The sequence below is a fragment of the Desmodus rotundus genome, chromosome 2 (assembly GCF_022682495.2).
Source record: "Desmodus rotundus isolate HL8 chromosome 2, HLdesRot8A.1, whole genome shotgun sequence".
Lineage (NCBI taxonomy): Eukaryota > Metazoa > Chordata > Mammalia > Chiroptera > Phyllostomidae > Desmodus > Desmodus rotundus.
The window spans coordinates 170,831,335-170,851,450 of NC_071388.1; the positions used below are offsets into that span (position 1 = coordinate 170,831,335).

The window sequence follows — 20,116 nt, forward strand, 5'->3', positions numbered from 1 at the left end:
TGGAGCTGGACTCGGGAACAACCAGCGCCTACCCAACAGACAGAAAGTCGGCACACACATCATCCCAACCTCATTAACAGCTCTGATTAGTAAATGTGTTTTTGTTTTTGTTTTAAGGCAGCCAGAAAAACGTGTTCAAACTTTTTGTGTTTCATCCAGGAAATTTATTTCCCAGAAAGAAAGAAAACCATTTTGTTTATTTTTTGATTAACTGATTGACTCAGGAATAGATACTGGGGAAGGAATCATGGGGCAATAAGAGCAATACAATAAATACACTGAAGTTCCTGGAGAAGGGGTTGTTGTGCACTCTATTGGCCAGAGTGTGAGTGCTCCAGATGACAGAATATGGGATAAAGGGGATGAGACAATCCCACACACAGGAAACTAGATAAAAGCGTACAGAAGCAGTTCCTAAATATTGGGGCTTTGGTTAAAAACTATACTTATATATTTGCCTTTGAACTGATGACATGAAAAGGGATTTTGATGAAATCCTAGAGATCAGGGAGAACAGCCAAGGCCAATTCTCAAAATGTGTCTATTGGCAATAATTGTATTTTCAGATCATGAGCAGCAGACAAAATAAAATAAACACATTTGTTTTTTTAAAAAAGCACATTCTTGAAAAATAGTGAAGTATAAAGGAAAGAAATCCTTTTGGAGAATGTGAGGGAAACTAGAGTTTTAAAAATATACTCATTAATATAGAAAGATATTTATAAACGATTGTATCTGATAGTGTCTGTGACAAGGAACTAGTAGTGTTTCTGATATCAGTTCCACATTCAGCCATGAAAGGGTTCTTAAGTGCGAATTGCTCATAAAATATTTGGCTGAAAAATTCTTACCGCAGGGCTGATGGGTAAGACAATGTTACCTGATTTAAATTTGGGGATTAGTGACATGCAGAAGATATGGATGATTATTTTTTACTTAAGGGAATGAACTCAGTTATTACTGTGATAACTTAAAAATTTTCAAAGTGCTCCTACCTATTTCAACTCCATCTTCTTTGAAATAATTTTTTAGAAACCGTTGGCATTATGAATGAACTTATTTCCCCTCCAGACATATATGTTGAAGCCCTAACCACAACGTGACTGTATTTGGAGATAGGCCATCCAAGGAGGTGAGGGTAAATGAGGGTATAAATGTGGGTCCCTAATACAATGTAATTGCTGTCATCATGAGAAGAGGAAGAGACACCAGGGATACTAGCACCCAGAGAAAAGGCCAGGTGAAGACAAGTGACACATGACAAGCAAGGAAGAGAAACCTCAAGATCAACCAAGCCTGCCACAACCTTGACCACGGACTTCCAGCCTTCAGAAATTTTAATTATGCTGTTTAAGCCACCCAGTCTGTGATATTTCTGTGTGTAGCCCTAGTGGACTAATACAGTTGGGTTGAGTCAGTTCTTAGGACTTGACTCTATACTGAAACCTGGAGAAAAAGTTCCCAAAATTTTATAAATGGTATTGTAAAAATTATTTCACTTTAAACACATTCTAATTAATAAATAGACCATTTGATTTCTTAAAAATTAGAACAATGAGGTATATTTTAATTCACAAAAGAGCAATTTATATTAACTAAAGAAGATATTTACTGTATGTGAGGTTAGATTTAACTGAATTAAAGGCCTTCCTTAGATTTTTAAAACTAGAGATATAAATCTACCCCTAAAGAATCTATGATACCTGCCTGAAGGCATTATGAAGATGAATAGCATAATATTAAGTCATTAAATATAACAGTTTACAAATGCTATGAATATTAGTTCTGGAAACATATGATAATTCTTTTGGAAGCAGAAACTGGCTCATATGTCAACTTAATCTTCATTTGCCCCACTAATCATGGAACCTTGACTGCTACTGTCACGCCAAACAATACATTTCTGTTAGAAATTACTCCAAAATCTACTAGATGAAATAGATGCTAACATTTCTAAGACAGGTTTCAGAATAAGATCATTAAAAATCATTTTCATGTAGTAATTGAAGTTAAAACCAACTGGTAATATTTCATGTTTTTGAAAGAGCATATCTTTCCCGGATACAGAATATAAAGCAGAGGTTTCTGGTTTTTTGCATTGAGTCATTTTGTTTAAAAGTATTTAATAAACTAGTTCTGGAAGAAAGCCAAGTTCTTTCATGATATTATGACATAATATTCATAATGTATCTTGGAAAATTCTCTTATTTATTGAACCACTGTTTTTTCAAAGTGCAAAAATAACATTATAATGAAACTAGTTGAAAGTTTAGCTCTGATAGACTGAAGTCTTAACCATATTACTTCTTCCTTTGAAAAACTTTTTTTAAAAAAGAAATGAACCAATAGGGAGAGGCAGCTGTCCTTGTGGTGAAGATCATTATGTGAGGTCTGTCCAGAAGGTGTCCAGCCATGTCATATGAAAAACCGAGACATTTATTGAAGGCACAAGATACAAGAAACATTGTACATAGGACAATGATGCCTCAGTCCCCTTCAAAGTAGGCATCTCGGGACCTCACACAGTTCTCCCAATCTCCATCAGGTGCCCTGTTGTAGTTTCCTGAATTTCACTGATGGCCTGAAATCTCTTCCCTTTCAAAGGTGTTTTTAGTTTTGGGGAAAGCCAGAAGTTGCATGGCGCCAAATCTAGGCTGTAGAGGTCATGAATCATCTGGGTGATTTGATGTTTCTCAAAAAATACTCTGCATGATATGTGATTCGTGAGAGAACATGTTGTGATGAAGCCGCCAATCACCAGCTGCCCATAGCTGCAGACTTCTGAGTCATCCTAATAGTTTCCATGGAGGAATGTTCAAGCTTAATGCAAAATTTGATGCAGATTCATTGCTCTACTCACTCAGCCATTTTGAATGCAACAGCCATGGAGTACACATGCTCACTTAGTGGTGTCTACCACCCCCACTGACTAGTACTGACGACTAGTGAAGTCGTCATTTGTTCACACAGGCACATTCCAGTCCACTCTCCTTGGCTGCCAGGTTACATTGATGTTGTTCAAACCGTTCTCATTATATTAACAATGGCTGGACTTTTTCTGGACAGACCTTGTACAACATGATGCCTTTGCCAGGTTTCATGTACTTGCCTATAGCTACAAGACAGCTGAGGGCAGAACAAACAAAATCTACTAAAAGAACACATTGAAATTTCTTATGAATTCTTGTCAAACACTGCCAAGAGGAAAACAAATATTTAAGGGCTGTATACAACTTAATTAGGAGTCTAAACTTGACAGGAGGTAATATAAATTTACATTTCAGGAATATATACGTATCAGGGGTACCTTGAATGTAAAGGAAAAGAATTCTGAAATGTACATGTAAGGGATATCAGAGAGTAGAGGTGTAAGCTAAAGCCAGTGTTCAGAAAGAAGAAGTAAGAAAATGTCTCGGGCTATTTATACATTCATACAGTAATAGTACATGTTTAGGAGTTTATTTTTAAGAAGACAACATATCAGAATGCTCTGCATGGGTTTTGAGAAAGTTTTGAGTTAAGGGGTTCAAGGCTATAGGAGAATTTCCTCTGAACACAGTAAAGGTTATCTGAGAGTGTGTATTTACAGGAATGTACATGTTGCCTTTAGAACTATCTACACCAGGAACAGATTAATTCTTAGGATTACATAAATCATCAGCAAGACCTCCCATGTGAAGGTAGCTATATTCATTTTTCCCATCTGAAAATAACTTTATCAGAAACATCACATACTTTCTTATTGCCGGATGACTCATGCGAAAGCACAAGCTACTTTAAATTAGATAGGTAATCCCGTAGTCCAATTACTATTTTCATAAATTCAAAAATTTGAAACCTACTCTTGGTCCTATACTATTTAAATATTTATCTTAATCTTATCTAAATAAACTCTTCCATGTTTATTCCCGTGACTGAAATCCAGTCAGGCCCCAGGAGCCTCCGGGTACCAAGTCATATTACCAATAATCCGCAGGTTCCCGGTTTTATCTGCGTCTCAGCACTTGGGACCTCCAGCACCCTTTCAAGTCCCAATTTGCCCTTGAAAATCCCTAAACAGATGCTTCATAAACTAGTCTCTTTTGTAAGAGCAATTCACAGCACTCTTTCCCTAGCACTCTGACCTCTTTTGGGTATGCCCTCTGCCCATAGAGTCTCTGGAAATGACTTTACTTTTGCCATTTCTTACTACTTCATCCCCAAAATTGTATCAGAAAGACTATCTCTTGAGCTTCTCAAAGTCTTCAACTCTCAACTCTCGGGGTACTAGAGTCCTGTTGTATGTGCAGAATTGGTAGAAAGTGGCCTTTCACTTTCTATCTGCTGTATTGTCCCCTGGTCACCAAGACAGCACAGTTCCTGGCCAGAGTTTACTAATTCTGTCATGAAAATATCTCCTCCATCTTCAGCCCCCTAGATACTGCAGACCAGTTCAAAGGACCAGTAAGGCATAGGCACCATGTCACCCTCTGAATTTAAGTGCCCATCATCATGGGTCAGATCCCTCAGACCAAAACAACCTCTTATTTCCTTCTTCAGCATCAGAGTGCCTTTGCACATTATTTCAAGCATATAGATGTGGGTGGAGAGTAGTGGGAAATGGGGAAAAGGAGCACTGTTTGGACTAAGCATCCCATCCTGTTTCCAGTAACTAAAAAAAGGAGAGCAGAAATTGCCCCAAATTCATTGAGGTAGCATTCAGAAATCTATGAACAAAATATCAAAAATATTATAAATTATCATGAACCAAGGTTTAATTTGGTATTTTTATAACAATTGATATGAGAATTAAAAATAACTGAAATAGTAACAGCTACCATTTATTGAGTGTTTACTGTGGTCTAAGCACAGCCGTAGGCAGTGAGAGCCTGCTATCACTTTCAGTTCTAAGGTTAATGAACTGTTACACTCTCCCTTTTATGTATCCAGACAAGGAAACTAAAGCTTAAAGTCCTCTCACTAATGAAGTGGGAAAGCTAGGATTACAACTTGAGACTCTCTGACTTCTAAAACACATGTGCTCCTAACCAGAACTACCTCTGGACCCAGTGTATTTCACTCCCCCAAATAGTCACTGGCTGTAATATTTTGAAGTTTAGATGAAGCAAAACCATCACTGAAAGGCCAATGTTTGGGGAGCATTTGCTTATTGTGAGTCCACCACCATGATAGATCCTAGAGAGAAGATATGGAAATAAATAATCCCCATTGTTCTTTTATATTCAAGTCAGTTTCCTTTATTTTAAGAGCATAACAAATAAAGTATGCTTCAGGAAAAGATGGACTATGTTAAATAATACTATGCAGCTTTTGCCTTGAAACTGCTCATTTTCTGAGTAATCACATAAGACTTGAGGTCTTTCTGACTCAATAGTATCTCTTTTTAGAGTAAAACAGTACACAACATGGTCTTTGGGAGATTATATATAGTGGGGGTTTTCTTGGATAAGTCACACATGTGTGACCAGTTAACAGTTTAGGAGAATGGATCCTAGAAAACGTTTTTGACTGGTATTTTCTCTTGAAACTAATTATACACACAGTAAGTACCTTTTTTTTTTTGCATGTAATTCTTGTGAAACACAGACCACTTGAAATGATTCAAAACCGAACATCAGGACCCAAGGCTTAGCTCATGCCATGGATAGCAATTAAAGTTTGAGGAACCTAATAATGGTTCATTGAAAATAGTAATAATAGTTTTTATGTGATGAAAACCAATTATATTCATTTTTACTTATTATTTTGTTTAAATATTATTTGTTCATGTTATGAACAAAGTCATCTTGGTAACAAAACCTTTTCTTATCAATGAGGGCACTCAGAACCAGAAAAGTGACATGTTTTGACTACTCTCATTCACCTGGTCGGAAGCAGAGGAGAGACTGGAAACATGTCCCCTAACTCACATCCCTTTTGGTGACCCCAAGCTGTTTCTGAGAACTTACCTCAGGGATGTAAAACCCTGTGAAACAGCCTCCTCAAGATGAAGCACCAGCGCATAACTATATCCACAAGCGGTCAGGCATTCTTCATCACAGAGATTTTGATTGAAAATCAGTGTGTTTTCGAAAATATATTTACATATGGTTGAGGTAGATTTAGAAATCAATGACTAAAAAAAATCAGTGACTGTAGAGTTACATTTAGTGAACAGAATCTGTGCTTTGGCTTCTTTTCTATCTCACCAGTATTTGGTGTTTGTTAATGAGTCTGGCTTCATCTTGTGTAACGGAATATATTTTTTCTTCAATCCTCTTTCAATATAAAAACTTGTGTAGTTAGTTTCAATCAGTTTCTTAAGGCCTTGTTGTTAGCTAGGTCCAATTTGCTACATAAAAAGAGAAAAATACAATGAAATGGCCATTGAGAAGCCTGAAATAGAGCGCCCCACAGTCTCTAAGCACCTGTGTGCCTCTCTGTTCATTGAGCAGCCCCTCCTCACGTCAGGATACGGAGAGCAGTTTCAGGTCATCTGACAAGGCAATGTTTCTCCATGGAAATGTCAATCACACTGCTGGTTTGAACAGGGGCTGCACTGAAACTGTGAGAGATGTTGTCACAACCTCTCTCCTGAAATTTAAAATAATACATCGGCGTGTTATGTGCTCTCAGAACCTGACAAATTCCATGGACACTGGATTGGATGTGAATTCAAAACAGGGTGGTCTCTTGAAGTTTAGATTTAATAATATGTGACTATTTTTTTGAGAGCGTAATGAAAGATTTAACAAATCTGTCTAATAATAGTGGGGATATTAGAGCAAATATCAGAGAATATTTTATTAAGTTTTAAGTTTAACAGATAAGAAAATATCCAGAAGAATGTGGGGAAAAAGTAAATTTATGGAAAAAAATAGAGTATTTCTTTTAGATAACTCTTTTTTTGGCTTAAAACAATGCAAATTTATTCTTTTACAGTATTGGTGGTCAGAAGTCTAAAATCAAGGTGTTGGAAAGGCTGCGTTTCTTCTGAAAGCTTCAGGGAAGAATCTGTTTCCATGCCTTTTTTAGCTTTTAGAGGTCAACTTCATTTCTTGGCTTATGGCCTCTTTTTCCATCTAACTTCTAAGATGCATGATTAGGTGGTCTGTGGCCATTTATACAATAGTCAAGCCAAGTGTTTGAACAGAAATAGATACTAATTCTGGTGGTGACACCAGGTTACTATTTTGTTTCTTTTAGCCATCTTTTTATTTGCCTGCTTCTCTAGTTTTTATTTCAAAAAATGTACAGGTTGTATAAAAAGCTATAATAAGGATCTTCTAGTTCTATAAAGTTTTAAAGTTAATATATTAGCTTAACAATAACCCACAGCCTTTGGACCAACTATAAAGTTAATATATTAGAAGATCAAATATGGGGCTTTTTAAAGCTTTATGCCCAGAAATGGTACCAAAGAGCTCCAGGTTAGAGAGAGAACTGAAATTAGAACTCACTTAACACATTTAGAAAGGACTTATAAGAGAAAAAAAATACTCTCCCCAATTTACTGCTAAAATTTTTCAAAGACAAATTTGACCTTCAAGACAGTTAAAAACAACAATAACAGAATGTAATAGAATTGTTCTGGCTACAAAGATGTAGTCCTTTCCTAAACCAGCCACTAGAAATTGTGAACTAAAAAATATAGTCTTATTTTGTTCTTAACTTAATACATGTTTGTGAACAAACATACTTCTTTCTCTTCATTTTTATTGCATGGATTTTTTTCTCACAATGTGTTTTAAATCAAGGACATGTACTTCAAAGTACATGTATGTATGTACGTATGTATGTACAGGGTGGGGCACAATGAAGCTTACAGTTGTTTGTGTGGAAAACAATACAATAATTAATACATAATAATATAATACACTGTTTTGTGTACTCACAACTATAAACCCACTTTTGTCCACCCTATATGTATTTTGTAATCATACATAATTTTCTACAAAATGTCATGCGGAATCTGAGATGTTATAAAACCAAACCACTCAATAATATTTCCCCTGTGAAGAAAACATAACACCTACCTTAATAGGATATTATAGAAAAATATTTTTATGATCTGAATGTAAAGACAAATTCTAAGGTCTGCTATGATTCAGAAATCTTACTCTTATGGTGGAAAAAAATTGTCTAGAGCATTTTGTGACTTGCTTGTGTGTGTGTGTTACTACATTTTCCAGCAATATGGCAGATTATGTGGCACAGCACTGTTTCCTGGATGCTTTGTTGAATGTCCAAAGGCTTTAGGAAAACTGAGAGTAAAGAGGGAATAATAAACTTTTTCAGGAAATAAGCAACTAAGATTAGCATGCTTTTTAAAGTGGAATACCAAATGATTTGAAGAGAAGTGTTACTAATTATATAATAAAAGTGAAAAACAAGTTTATGTGTGAGATAATAAAAAATGATAGATTCAGCATGGCCACAATTTTTTCTTCATATATTGATACTTTCCTGCTTAAAATTTAATTAACAATAGCCAAATTTGTTTTAAAAAACATGAATATTCCCAGTGAGGAAATTCTTTACAATGAGAGTTGATATTTATTAGTTACTCAAATTTCTCTTATTTTTTATTTAAGGTGATCTTTGGTGTCATACAGACAAAAAACTTAACAGAAGTGTTGAATTTTCATCTGGAGGTTTGGGAGTCATGGAAAAGAGGCCACAGCAATAAGAGTGGGTCCAAAGTCTTGCTTGAGTTAACTAATTGTTGCCAGTCCTATTTGGCAGGCTTATTGAATCACAGCTTTAGTTTCCTTTAAATCCAGGGTCTGTTTATCATCTGCAGGAATGTTTTAGATTCAGCATTTTAAAGCTACAAGTATTAGTGTTGGGTTTTCCTCTGTCTTTATCTCCAGCAGTCTGGGTGAGCAAAGAACTTTTAGCTACAGCAAGAGCTTCCTGTAAAATACAGTAAATGACCGTGCTTTCCTCATCTGCCACATAGTTTCTTTTTCTTAAGTCCTAGTCACTTCTCCACTAGTTTAGGTAGACATTTGCTCACTTTCCCAGGAATCAATAAGTGTAAATGTGTTTGCATTTTTTATAAGTAACTGGTAGACATGTAAGTTACGTATCGTTAAGTATATTAGCAGGACTCTATATGTTACTGCTACAAGCCACAAGGTAGAAAGGTTTCCCATCTAGCCATTTATAAGTACATCATGACTAATGGAAAACACAGACAGGAAATTAGATAATCTCAGAAAGATATAAATATGGACAGTTTAGGAAGGGCTGGCTGGAAGTTAAGTATAAGCAGATTTATAACTCTTGTAGGTATAAATGAATTGTGGCTTAACCTGATTGATAATTTCACTTGGTCACATTCATGCTAGGCTCTGCACAGTTTTGGAAGATTTTATCAAAACTGATGCATTCCATAAAAAAGAACTAATTTGCTTTGATAGCTTGCTTAATGAAGGCCTAGGAGATAGGATGGGAGATAATAATAAAATGTCTAAGTGAAACAAGGATTTTTTTTGTGAAAGGGAGCAGTGTTTTGTTTTGTTATTTAAATGGAGTTTTGCTACATAGAGGAAATCTACATCTAATTGACTATTTCATCTGGAATGTAACAGACTCTGGCTGATTCTTAATCATAAGTACGGGCCTATCCTACTGGACAAACTTTTCAAATATGATTGAAAACCACTTTTAAGATAAATACTCTGTGTTCAACTAATTGCTTATTTTCTGGGTCAGTGCGTCTTGGCAAAATACTATGTAGTTTTCCCACATCTAATAACAAGCTCTTCTGTTTTAGCAAATGTGTAATGTTCTTCATTATAAAAAAAAAACCCCTTCATTATAAAAAATAAATATAAGCTGCTTATTAATATTCATACATCCCATATATAAATCATTACATATATACCCCAGTTGCAAAGGAACTTTCTTAGCATCCTGATAATTTATTGTCCTTAAAACAAAAAAGAAGCCTTTTTGATATCTTCCAACCCATTCATTACTTGCAAAGCCTTACATTTATTTGCTTCGAAGCAGAACCAACAGCTGATTTCCACGATACATATATAGTTCCATTGCCTTGTATCCAATAGATATTTATAGATATAAAATAATTTTTTTAGTATGTAAAGGCATATTTTTACTAATAGATGCAAAACCTAAAATGTATAAAGATGCTTAATTATCTACCAAATCATTTATGAATGTAATGTAGTCATGGTAATGAATAATTCCAAAGTTTAACTGAAAATAAATAAATGAACCCCAGTATGCAAACTCATTGTGTTAATAAAATTTAGTAAGTATAACAATTTACCTAAGTTTCAAATCAATGATAGAAAAGATAAACAATTTAATGAATATTGTCCATCAATTTTGGGAAAAAATTACATCTGAGATTCAGTTTTAGTTGGATTAAGATTTGAATGTAAAAATGGACTTATTAAATTATTATTATTTTGGAGTCAGAAAGAATTTTCAGTAAGATTATTAAAATTTAGTGATACTTTGTAATCCTTCTACTTTCAAAATTCAATTTGGCCAGAGATATTCTCCTTATTTATTTTTATCTCCCACCTTTTATTCATTTGTCAATTTCCAGAGTCTAGTGAATAATTATGTAAATAAGCAATAAAAATATTTTAAGTTAGAAGAATTGAAGTATTACAAATCCCATTTGTTACAAAGAACTTCGGATGACATTTTATTTCTAGCTTGTATCTTTAATTCAGTATAGTTATAGTCAGAGGTTCAGAATCTCAGAGAGCTTGAATGGACCTGAGAAGTCTTACAGTATAAACTGCTCATTTTACAGATGTAAAAAGTAAGAGTTCACACAGGTCTCCACTCCAAGAAGACAAACAACCCAATTAAAAAATGGGCAAAGGACTTGAACAGACACTTCTCCAAGGAAGACATACAGAGGGTCCAGAGACATATGAAAAGATGCTCAGCATCACTAGCCATCAGAGAGATGTAAATTAAAACCGCAATGAGGTACCATCTCACACTGGTCAGAGTGGCCAACATAAACAAATCAATAAACAAATGTTGGAGAGGATGCGGAGAAAAGGGAACCCTAGTACATTGTTGGTGGGAATGCAGACTGGTGCAGCCACTGTGGAAAACAATATGACATTTCCTCAGTAAACTAAAAATGGAACTCCTTTTGACCTGGCAATTCTACTGCTGGGATTATACTCTAAGAATCCTGAAACACCAATTCAACCTATGCATCCCAATGTTCATAGCAGCACAATGTACAATTGCCAAGTGTTGGAAGCATCCTAAGTGCCCATCAGTAAATGAGTGGATCAAAAAAATGTGGTACATTTACACAGTGGGATACTATGCAGCAGAGAGAAAGAAGGAGCTCCTACCCTTTGCGATAGTATGGATGGAACTAGAGAGCATTACGCTAAGTGAAATAAACCAGGTGGTGAAAGACGAATACTGTATGATCTCACCTATGATTAGAACCTGATCACAAAACAAACAAGAAAGCAAAATATAACCAGAGACTTTGAAATTAAGAACAAACTGACAGTAACCAGAGGGGAGGTTGGAGGGGATCATGGGGGGTAAAGGAAGAAGGGTTGCCAAGGAATACATATGAAGGACACAGGGACGGAGCCAAAGTGGGGTAGGATTGAGGGTGGGAGGTGGGGATGGCTGAAGTGTGGGGTGAGTGGTGGTGGTGGAGGAAATGGAGACAACTGTACTTAAAGAACAATAAAAAAAGAGAAAAAAAAGGTAAGTAGAAGTTCAGGAGAATTTGTTGATTCCCTTCATGTCTCACAGTAGTAGATGAACTAAGACTAGGAGTTCCCTTACCTAAGTCTCATCTCTGTGATTCTTTCATTAAGTTAAAATTAAACCATCTATGAGTCAAGCTAATATGATAGCAAACTGCAATCCTGGTTCTCAATGATATGTTTTACTTTCCCCAGAGATAAGTTTTCAACCCCTTTATGCTGGATTTTGTCATATACATTTGCAGCTTAAACACCTTAAATTTTACATTTTAGAAGTAAAATTTTTTAAATTATAAAATGGGCATATATATGTATATATAAAGTATGTATATATCTACACATACACACACACACATATCTTACCAATAGTGTGCAAGTCAGAGATCAATCTAATGAAGAGAAAGAAGTTTAAATTTGGATCTTTTATTTTTTAAACTACTTCCAATTCATTTCCTTCAAACTATTCAAAAATATTAGAATTTATGAGTTGAAAAGATACTTAGAAAAAGTACTGTGTACTTCTCTTAATTTCCACATGGAGATGACTGTACACAGAGAGTGGAGGCCTAGTAGGTTCTTTGCTCTATGTCTTCGTTAAGCACAATTGAGGCCTTATAAAAACTGGTCTGGCACCACTTCACAGAGAAACATCCAGGAAGAGAAACCCAGCTGTCTGATATAAGTAGGTATTTAGAGCATTCGGACCTTGCTTGAAGGAACAGTGAGTCATATGAAGTGCAATGTGCAAAGGAAGCTGACGCGTAAAAGGATAAAACAACAATGATGAGCTCCCAAAGACATACTGAGGGACAAAGAATAATTATAGAGGATCTATTTTGGGGTCCAACAGAATGACTTGGGAATTTAAAAATCAGAAGAAGAAATTATGTCACTCAAGTTTGATTTAAAATGAAATAATTTAGTACCATTTACTTATTATTAATGCTATTATAGTTATTTGAAGTTAAGTTATATATAATTCTGAGAAATCTTTCTCACTATTGTTGACGTGTTCATATTATCCTCAACTTCAGTGGAATTCCAACACGTTACTTGGAAGTCATGAGTGTTCTGCTGTAACATATGCAATACCTGAAAGTAGGGCCGTCCAGAGTTTTGACAGGTGGCAGCACAAGTGGTGGGTGTATCATCGTAGTACCCTGGACGACAAGAGAACATTGCTGTGAATTGGGTTAAAATGTGAATAGTGAGTAGTGGAATTTTACAGAACTTAAATTTTTGTAGTTTTTTTTGTTAGAATCTTAAACATTACATATTTTAAATGCTGATTTTAATGGGAAGTTGGTTGCCACCATACGAACCTGCAAGTAAACCAGAACTTTGTTCTTGGGACCTTACTAATTAAGAACGAGGGTAGCAAGGAGCACGAACATAAAGGATGATCCCTATTATCCAAAAGTTTAGCACTAGGAAGGAGGGTGCCTTAACATTTTCAGGAGAAGGTTGTTTCTGGAAGAAAGAGTAACCTGGTCAAATGACTCAAAGGAAGAAATGATGGGGGTGGTTCAAAGTGCAGAGAGAGGATCAACACGATCAAAGAGGAATTAGTGAGGGGGAAAGAGAGACAGAGACCTTGCCGCAGTGGGAGGCAGAGGCTGGACCACATCGGTAATGAGATCTACCTTTCCTTAAATATTATCAACAAGTGAGGTTCATCCGCTGCTAAACAAAGACTTCATGTGCATAAATGTGTTTTATGTGCATCTTCTCGGACTCAAACTGATGCTGAGATCAAGATATAGGTATAACCTAGTTTACCTTGTTTCACATTTACATACTGTTTAGACTTGCAGAACTTCAAAAATGTCAAAATTGCATTTGCACATTATTTATCTTCATTAGCTTTTTGGGGATTTGAGATGCTTCTATTGATTTACCCTTATGAATTACTGATTTCTGCTAATTCTAATAATAATCTCTGAATTATTCTGAATTATTGCCAAGGATTTCTATGCAGTCAACATGGGTCTTTAAGTGAAAACTCAAAAGCAGTAAGAAAACCTATGTTAAAATCAATCTAATCTCTGCAATCAAATATTTTGTGATAAAAATATTTTAATTATTTCATAAAATAACTAATTTTTACAACTTTATTTTAATAATTTGTTATACAGTATTACAAATTGTATAGTTTATGTTACAATAGGTTCATGATCTGATCATATTAAAGATATGTGTATTTTTACATTAACGAGCACTGTATTATATTTAGAATCTGGATGTTCTACAAGCTATTTTGAAAAAAATAAAACTCTTGTCACTCTCAGCCTTTGCTGGTATATGTATGGCCTACAGAAGGTTCAAAGTTGAAATTTATTTTGAGCATTTTCCCAGCTTGCTGGAAATGGCACTAGAAATAGAAATGACATGACATGTTATTGTTTTTTCTTTTCTGCATAGTTCTAGAGGTTTAATTTGTCATCGCAGCTGAAAATGCTGTGAAATAATCTTTCTCCCCTTTTGGTGATTTGGAATAACTAGAAAACAAATATGTCAATGGTTACCTCTGGCTATCAGAAAATTTGTTAATGAGTTAATTTTGGTTAGTACATGTATTTTACATATTAATAAAATAATGTACATGTCATCATGGTCTTCCACTTTCCTGTGTATCAGTACCAAAAAATATTAATATTCAAGAAGAGAGGATACAGAAAAAACATTATAAATTCTTAGTGAAAATAACAGAGATACCTACAACTATAAACAAGACAAAACAAAACAAAACAATCCAACTGATTTTGTTAAAGCAGCCCCATTGGCTGAAGAGATTACACAATGACTAAAATCAACTAAAACGTAAAAACCCAGAAAAGAAATACAGCAAATAAGAAAATAGATAAATCTTTATCAAGAGAAAATCAGAACCTTGAAGAAATATATTGGTTAAATTCAGCTAATGGGTATAAGAGCATCAAGTGGTTTCCAAGTTGAGGAAGTATATGAAAGACACACACTTTAATGCCTTCTGTGATGTTTTCATGTATAGGAAATAATTTTTACCACAGTAGAAAGATAATACCTCTTTCAAGAGATTTTAAGTGAATAAATTATTTTAAATATTCAAAAGATTATAAAAAACACACAATACATGCCATTACACATTTGTGCAAACTCATAGAATGTATAGCACCAAGAGTGACCTTTAATGTAACCTACTGACTTTGTGCAATCATGATGTGTTGATACGGGTTCACTGGTTGTAACCACTGCACCGCTCCCATAGAGGACACTGAGGACAAGGGAGGCTAGGCATGCATGGGGACAGGGGGTATATGGGAAATCTTTGCTCCTTCTCTTCAATTTTGCTGTGAACCTAAAAGTGGTTTAAAATATAGTCTACAAAACACACACACACACACACACATCTGAATGGAACTATTCACTTCCTTCCTCTTTATTTTGAAGGAGGTTTTGATATGTATTTGATGGGATTTTTGAATAAAGGGAAATGGGATGTTAGGAATATGGTTCTCAGCGTTATTAATCTGTGTCCTTCTCCATGATGAGAAGTACTGTTCATGCCTTCCCAGTTCTGAGAGCAATAACACCTATTCTCTCTATTCCCTGGGTGTGCTAACCAAAAAGAGATAGTCCTTCTCTAAATAATTATAAACAAAAAGTGGCTTAACCATAATTCTCCAAAATTAAGTTACTGCTATCCAATTAGAAACAAATGTTTCAGAGGGAAATTTTAATTCATTTTACATACCAATCTACTGGGATTCACAATTAAAGCAATGCATATTAAAACTACAAGATACTACAAACACCCACCAGAGTGAGGAAAATTTTATTAAAAAGTTTGTGACAGAAATACAAAGTCTCAGAAAGGATGTGGTGCGATGGAAAACTCATACGCTGTTGGTAGGAGTATAACTGGTATAAGCACTTTGAATTCCTAGGACCCTGAAATCCCACTGACAAGTGCATTCCTTAGAAAAACTCAGGCACATGTGCACCAAGACAAAGTATAAAAAACTGCTCATCACCTCATTGTTATGACAGCAAAATGGTGGAAGCACTCCAAATGCCTCTTGGCAGAAGAAAGGATAAATACCTGTGATACATGCATACTATGAAACTCTGCAACAATGAAAACAAAAGGACCACAGCCCCACTCATTAACCGGGGTGCATCTCCAAAACACAGGGCTGAATGAAAGAAGCAAGTTTCTAAAGACTATATTCAGAATGATTCCACTTCCATAATAGTAAAAAGAAAAACAGCAGAACTAAGTTGCTTAGAATTCATGTAAGTGTGGGGAAGCCATGTAATAAAGCAGGAATGGTAAGTATAAGCTTAAGAGAATTGTTTACGTCAGGATACGTGTATGTGATGATCAAGAAGGAACAAGATAGACAACTGGGGTCTAGGTATTGGGCATTTATTTATTGAAACTGTGTATTTATGCTCTACATAAACTATACGTATGAGATTTACAACTGTTACAAAGTTTTTTGTAGAACAGTATGAAGATTATGATTCCTTACTTTGGAATTATATATTGTTGTGGACTTATGGATCAAAATATAAAAATGCAGTGTATTTGGGATAGGTCAGGGTGGAAGGGTGGAGGATGGGACTGTCTGACAGTACAATCCAGGTAGAAAGTTTACTTCTTTTTGTCAGAATATTGTTTAGATCAGACCTCTCACAATATAAACCCTTAACATTTTACCAATACGATTTGGGTGTGTGAATTCTATTTGGCTTTAGGTTACTTTCCAATTTATACAGAGAAAATTTTGGAACACCGATGATGAACACCTAGGACACGTGTGTGTATTCCAATGAAAGAGGGGCCAGCAAAGTTGTACTTGCATTTTTACCAAGTTCCTAAGACTTAAGTTAGGATATTCAGACATGGGAAGTGTGCCCCCGAATCAGAAAAGTAATAATTCTCAAAGCAAGAATTCGAGAGAAAAGTAATATATATGAAGTCTGTCCAGAAAAACTCCAGCCATTGTTAATACAGAGTCCAGCAGAAGTAATTCCTGCTTGAGTGTGGTTGGTAGGTGATAATATGGGTGTAATATTTAGAGTTTTAATTTGAACATATCACCTAAATGTTATATGGTGTGCTTGAGTGTGATATTGTTATGTTACAAAATTATATGCTTATGATTTTGTATTAAAAGATTTTGTAACAAAAAAATTGCATTATTTGTGCTGGACCCTGTGTAATGAGAATGTTTGCACAACATCCATGTAACTAGCAGCCAAGGAGAGTGGACTGGAATGTGTGTGTGTAAACAATGATGACTTCACTGTACTAGTCAGTGGGGGCGGTAGACACCACTGAGTGAGCATGTGTACTGTGTGGCCATTGCATTCAAAACGAGCAAGTAGAACAACAAATCTACATCACATTTTGCATTAAGCTTGAACATTCCTCCATGGAAACTATTTGGATGATTCAGAAGGCTGCAGTTATTGGCAACTGGTGATTGTCAGCTTTATCATGACAATGCACCTGCTCATGTATTATGTCTCATCCAGAGCTTTTTGGAGAAACATCAAATCATCCAGGTGACGCAGCCTCCATATAGCCCAGATTTGGTGACTTGTGACTTCTGGCTTTTCCCAAAACTATGAGTAAAAACACTTTTGAAAGGAAAGAGGTTTCAGACCATCAATGAGATTCAAGAAAATACAACGGGGCAGTTGATGGCAATTGAGAGAACTGTGTGAGGTTCCAGGGTGTCTACTTTGAAGGGGACTGAGGTGTCATTGTCCTATGTACATTGTATCTTGTGTCTTCTTCAATAAATGTCTTTATTTTTCATGGCACATGGCTGGATGCCTTCTGGACAGTCTTTGTATGTCTTATTATTTACATGTAGTTCAGTGTGAATTTGTGTTTATCATTTCATTATTTAGACATGTGTTTGATCACTCCTTTTTATTGTTATTGTAAATTTGAACATAATCATGTTATTATGTTTTATTCTAACAACATCCAGAGCTCAGTAGAGAGAAAACTGTTTTGGGGGCACACAGGGGTCACCTGAGCATCACCTCCCTCTGTATGCTGAGCACGCCCTGACTGATTCCATAGGTTTGAAATGAGCAAGGGGTTTGCATTTTACCAAACAGCTCTGCGACTTTAAATGCGGTGTGATTAATGGAGCCCAATTTCTGGACTACCTTTTGAGAAACTGTCCTAGACAGACTAAGTCTTGCCAAGGACATGCAGACGCTATGAACTCTCCACTTTAAAGGTAAGTCCTTATCTTGACCAGTTGGGTCCAAGCCTTAGACCCTGACGACTATCCAGGAGGTGGTGTTTGCTTCTCACAACTTCTTCACAAACATTCCTCCCCACTTATCAGAAGTAATAACCCCGAGATTTAGCATTCAACCCCATCTCTGCCAAAAAGATAGAGAAAGTGTTCCTATCCTAAATGCTAGGGCAAGCAGCTGGACGGCATTTGCATACTAACGATTTGTCCATGGCAATGGAACCAAAGTATCTCCACATCTTAACTGATGCAGTTCAGTGCTGTGTTTTTATTTCCTAACCTTTCTGGCAAATACAATATGTCTTATTGGACTAATTATCTTTTTTATAGCCTCTCCTTTTTTAACTCTCTCTTGCTGTCTTTATTCTATTCATCCCCCATTCTTTCTCCTTTTTATCCCCCCTGGTTTCATTTTCTTTTAAATTCCATCCCTCACTTTGCTTTTATTCAGTATTTTTCACTTGGTAAGTAATAATTTCTAAGTTAACTACATTCTTATAGTCATATATCTTTATTTAGGTGAAAATTTTTCTGAATCGTCTCTGTTCTCTGTTTTCCTAATTGGTCCTTAATTCCCTAATCTTGATTCTTTTAGTTCTACTTTCATCAACTTCTGGGTGAATCTCTAAGCCCTTCACCTTGACATTTACCAAGACACCTGTGATAAAATGAGGTCTTCTGGCTTCACTGCAAGGAAACAAAGTTTAGGCTGCATAAATTTTTAAATTTTATGTTAAAATATTTTATTTATTTATTTTTAGAGAGAGGGGAAGGGAGGGAGAAAGAGAGGGAGAAGAACATCAGTGTGTGGTTGCATCTTGTACAGCCCCCACTGGGGATCTGGCCCACAACCCAGGCATGTGTCCTGACCAGGAATCAAACTGGTGACCCTTTGGTTCTCAGGTAGGCAATCAATCCACTGACCTGCACCAGCCAGGGCTAAAATTTTTAAATTATATGATTAAAAACATGCAATTAAGAGAGGTGTTCCATGAAAACAATGGGAGCCATCTACTCCTTCAGAAAAAAAATGAGGTGAGGATGTAGTACGAGGAATTAGTTAAAATAGGACTAATCAGAAAATTGTTAATAACATTTCTTTGTGAGCAACATAACGATATACAAAATTGACTTATGGTTATATCACATGCTGTAAGTTAGCTGGTTGCGTCTCCGACATCACTATAGATCTCCTGAAACAGAGAGAGTTAACACAGTCAAGGTGATCCAGAATGTGTAAGAACTGAACAACTAAGATGAACATGAATTTTATTCTAGTTAATTTTACCTCCTTAAATCCACCGAACAATGGCAAGTCAATTGTAATATTTTGTGAAACTTTTCACAGCAATTGATTGTTAACGGTTAATTTAGTATCAGCTAATTACTCAGACTTCAAAACAGTCTTTTCATCCTACAAGTAACATTCTATTACAAAAGTCTCTCAGACAGAATGCGTGGTGCCTCCGGAGAATCTAACGGAGAGTGAACAAATATCTTGGCATTGCTTTTTTTCCTGAACAGGACTACTAGGAGTACCCACTTGTTACTGCAGGGACTGATACTAGCTTGAGAAAGTGTGAAGTATTTCTTCTCACCAAGAGAAATTAGTCATTTTTGCACTTCAGTTTAAAGTGCAAAGTACTGGAAAATTCTGTCAAGGCATTTTTATTGTAAAGTTTCAGTGGCTTTTCCACTATTTCATCAAGCTCATTCAATTAGAAATTGTCACTCTTCTCTTTTTAAAAGTAGAGCTGTTGTATCTTTATTATTATTATTTTTGTCTATTTTAAGCTACTTGGGACAAAGAAAATGCATTGTAGAATACTGGGTTGCAATGCTGTATATACACATACCAAAAATAAATTAAATGTAGAGTAATTCTTAAAACAAAATACAATTTTTGTTAAGGCATTATTATCATTGAGGTTTTGTAATAGTAACTTTATTGTAAGTATATTGTCCAATAATGACCACATCAAATAAAGTCAGAAAGTTCAAAAAGTTGTTTTATAATTTACTTTATGTTTTGAGCAATACTTCATTTAGGACAGAAAGTTTAATCTAAACTAGTTTGTTGCTTATGGTTTCAAATCCAATCAGTGTCTTATTACATAATATAATGAAGGATAA

General features: G+C 35.4%; 1 protein-coding gene across 6 annotated transcripts in view; it reads right to left on the reverse strand.

The window, feature by feature from the left end:
• CALCRL (calcitonin receptor like receptor) overlaps nt 1-20,116 on the reverse strand; it is an 82,816-nt gene that overhangs the window by 52,025 nt on the left and 10,675 nt on the right. For 3 of the 6 annotated variants that reach the window (XM_053918841.2, XM_053918838.1, XM_053918837.2), the window contains exon 2: nt 12,810-12,877. The exons of the other annotated variants lie outside the window; for them this stretch is intronic. The gene's annotated coding sequence lies outside the window, so the exon portion shown is untranslated. The remainder of the gene's footprint in view (nt 1-12,809; nt 12,878-20,116) is intronic. 6 annotated transcript variants of the gene reach the window in all.